The sequence below is a fragment of the Camelina sativa genome, chromosome 2 (assembly GCF_030686135.1).
Source record: "Camelina sativa cultivar CO46 ecotype springtype chromosome 2, ASM3068613v1".
NCBI classification, from domain to species: domain Eukaryota; kingdom Viridiplantae; phylum Streptophyta; class Magnoliopsida; order Brassicales; family Brassicaceae; genus Camelina; species Camelina sativa.
The window spans coordinates 8,443,600-8,447,101 of NC_141881.1; the positions used below are offsets into that span (position 1 = coordinate 8,443,600).

Genomic DNA, 3,502 nt, shown 5'->3' on the forward strand with positions numbered 1-3,502 from the left:
AAGGTTTGTTGGATTGTGGATATTGAACTTCATAACCACATCTTCAGCTATGTTCAAGGTCACAAGACCCTCCTTCACATCAATAACTGCTCCAACAGTAGCTAAGAATGGCCTCCCTAGCAAGATTGGATCCTCAGGCTCCTTATCCATTTCTATCACCACAAAGTCAGTGTGAATCCTTGCTTTCCCTATCTTGAGTGGGACATTCTCCAACCTCCCAACTACCTCTCTATTTGTCCCATCAGCTAGAAGCACATGGAGATTGGTAGATTTGAAATCAGTTCTCCCTAGCTTTTGAGCTATGGAGTATGGCATCACACTTGTTGAAGCTCCCAAATCACAAAGGCACTGATTGTAGTGAAGGTAGCTGATAGTGCAGCGCAGATAAAAAGGTCCAGGATCCTTAAGCTTTACTGGAATGATCACTCCTCCAAGGTCCTCAAGATCCTTCTCATCTTGAGCTTCAGCCCTCTTACTAGACAAATCAAGCAAAAAATTTTTGTAGAGAGGATATGGCTCATACTGTTCCAAGGCAGGTCCTCTCTCCTCTTCTTGGTAAGCTATGATGATCTCTTGAATGGCTGACACTTGTTCCTCTTTCTTAACCAAGGCTTCTTCTTTCAAAACCCTCTCTTCCTCTTGTTGCCTAGCCAACATCTCCTTTTTCTCAATGATTTCCTTTAATTCCCTAATCTTTTGTGCTTTGAAACGCCCAGGGAATGGTAGTGGAGGCTTGTAAGCAGGAGGAATGTACTTAGCAGGCTTGACAGCTTTGGAGTCTTCAGCTCGATCGAGCACTCGAACATGCACTCGATCGAGTGTGTGGTCGAGCTGCTGGTCGAGTTCTCCTGCGAGCTCTTGTTGCTTTGCACAGATGTCACTTGGGGCTTCAGTAACTAATGAATTCCCCCAAACTTGGACTTCACTGTCCTCAATGACTTCTTCCTCTTGAAGTAGGATGGCTTTGGCTGTGAATTCCCTTGGATTTTGAACAGCTTTTCCAGGGAGTTGGTTGGGTTTTGGAGCTGAAGTAGATGCTATGTTACTCTCCATGTACTTCACTCTAGAGTTAAGACCTTCAAACTTCATGTTCAGGTCATTATACTGGGATGTAAGCCTTTGGTTTAGCTCAGCAAACTGCTTGGCTTCCTCAATCTTCCCTTGTGTTTGACCAATCAACAGCTGCTGTATCATAGCTCTAAGGTCTTGTTCTTGGCCTTGGTTAGTCTGAAACCCTGGTGGGGGACACAACTGGGGCTGGAACACCTGCTGCTGTTGTTTGGGAATATAGTTTTGGAACCCTTGAGGCTGTTGAGGCTATTGAGGAGGGTAGACTTGATCTTGTGGATTAGCCACATTGGTGCTCCTATAAGATAGGTTGTTGTTCTTGAAACCACCTTGATTGTAGCCCTTGAATCCACCTTGGTTTTGCATATAGCAAAGCTGAGCAAACTCATTCTCCCCCTCTTGAGTTGGAGCTTCTTCTTCACCAATGAAGTGAATGGATTTAGACTGGCTGAGGAGTATCTTGTCAAGTTTCTCATTGACCATCTTCAAATCCTTCTTGTACTTGTCCTCTTGATCAGTTGAGGAACTCCTTATGGTCCTATCATAATCTTCATTATAATTGCCATCTGACTGAGCAAGATTCTCTACTAACTCCCAGCCTTCATCCACATGCTTGTTGAGGAAGTTTCCATTGGAGGCTGTGTCAAGAAGCATTCTGAACTTGGGAAGCACTCCTCTATACAATGTGCTCAACAATGACTCCATACTGAAACCATGATGAGGGCATTGAGTCTGGTAGCCCTTGAATCTCTCCCAAGCTTCACAAAAGCTCTCATTGTTCCTTTGAGCAAATTCAGAGATCTCATTTCTCAATCTAGCAGTCCTAGCATTGGAGAAGAATTTGGCCAAGAAAGCCTTCTTACATTGGTCCCAAGTAGTGATAGCACCAGTGGGCAGAGTCTTCTCCCATAAATGAGCCTTGTCCCCAAGAGAGAAAGGGAACAACCTCAGCTTGAAACCATCTTCACTTACTCCATTGATCTTGGTAAGACCACATATTCTGTCAAACTCATCAAGATGATCAAGTGGATCCTCCATAGGCAATCCATGAAACTTATTGGCCTGAATCATTGAGATCAATCCACTCTTGATCTCAAAGTTGTTGTTGGCAATAGTTGGTGGCACAATGCCAGCTCTTTGGTTGTGTGTGTTGGGTGCATCTCCAGCACCAATATGTCTTGGTCTCTGAACTTGATCCTGATGATGCATAGCTACTGGAACCTCTTGTTGTTGCTGAACAACCCTCTTCTTCTTGGATCCCAAACCCTTGTTCAACTTGTTGATACTGTCACTATGCCTTAGAAGATTGTCCTTTCCTTTGGACCTTGTGTGCATCAACGAACGCAAACGATTTTTCCCGAGCAAGCGACTGAGCACAGGCTCAAGTAGGAAGGTAGGGCGACTGGAAAAAGAGGCTTTCAGAGATCCGGGGTCTGGCTCGATCAAGTGCTCGATCACTACTCGGTCGAGTGGTGGTCGAGTGACTGGTCGAGTGGTACCTGAAATGGAACTTCAACCCCAAACACAAGATTCAAGTGCAGAAACTTCACAAATGTATAAAAGAACTTAATCTTAGACTAATATGGATCCTAAATGTCACAAAAACTAACTCAAACAGGCAACGACGCCAAATTGAAACATGTTATTTATTGTGTGTGGTGAATGATGGTGGATGTATGCAATGATGATATATGAATGGAATGATGGGTGTTTCAATTCCCCTTATGCAGTTGCAGTATAAGAGGTGTCAATCCAGTCTGAGTGCTTGTGAACAATCAAGATATGCATATGAATCTAAGTTAAGACAAATATGAAAGGATGTTTGTCACTAACAATCCTATGATGATAATGATAAAATGCAGAAAATAAACTACAAGAGCTAAGAACTAGATGCAAATAAAACAGAATGATTATGAACTAAGAATAGAAACAGAAACTGTAAACTCTAGATATGAACTAATGCAAGACAAGTAATGAACTAGATGCTAAGTAAATGCAATGGAAATTAAACAGGAATGAAACAGGAATGAAACAAGACAATCACAAATCATAAACAAGAGTTATGGGGATGAACTCGAGCAGCACTCGACCGAGTGTAGGTCAAGTGAGTGGTCGAGCTAGACAAATCCGGGAAAACAGAGCAATGCAATAAAAACAGAGTAAAGCAAACACAGATCAAACAACAAGCAAATAACAAGATTGAGACTTTAAAATCAATAAACAAAGTAGGTTCCTGAGGATGGATTCATGGGATAAACTAATCATTGTGGTAATCTAACTTGATCAACAAATCTCAAGCAATGCTATGAGCTAACCTCTAGACATATTAATCCAAGACAAGTCTCTCCCACTCTCATGGTCAAGAGACAATCAAACCCATGCAATCCTAGACTTGCTCTCACAATGAAAAGAATCTACACAAGCAGGCATTAAG

General features: G+C 42.4%; 1 non-coding gene across 1 annotated transcript; it reads left to right on the top strand.

Annotated features, from left to right (window-relative positions):
- The first annotated feature begins 1,777 nt into the window (after window positions 1–1,777).
- LOC147948325 (small nucleolar RNA R71) lies at window positions 1,778–1,884 on the top strand. Its single transcript, XR_015585921.1, has one exon. It is a non-coding gene; the product is annotated as a small nucleolar RNA R71 (small nucleolar RNA).
- The last annotated feature ends 1,618 nt before the right edge of the window (window positions 1,885–3,502 follow it).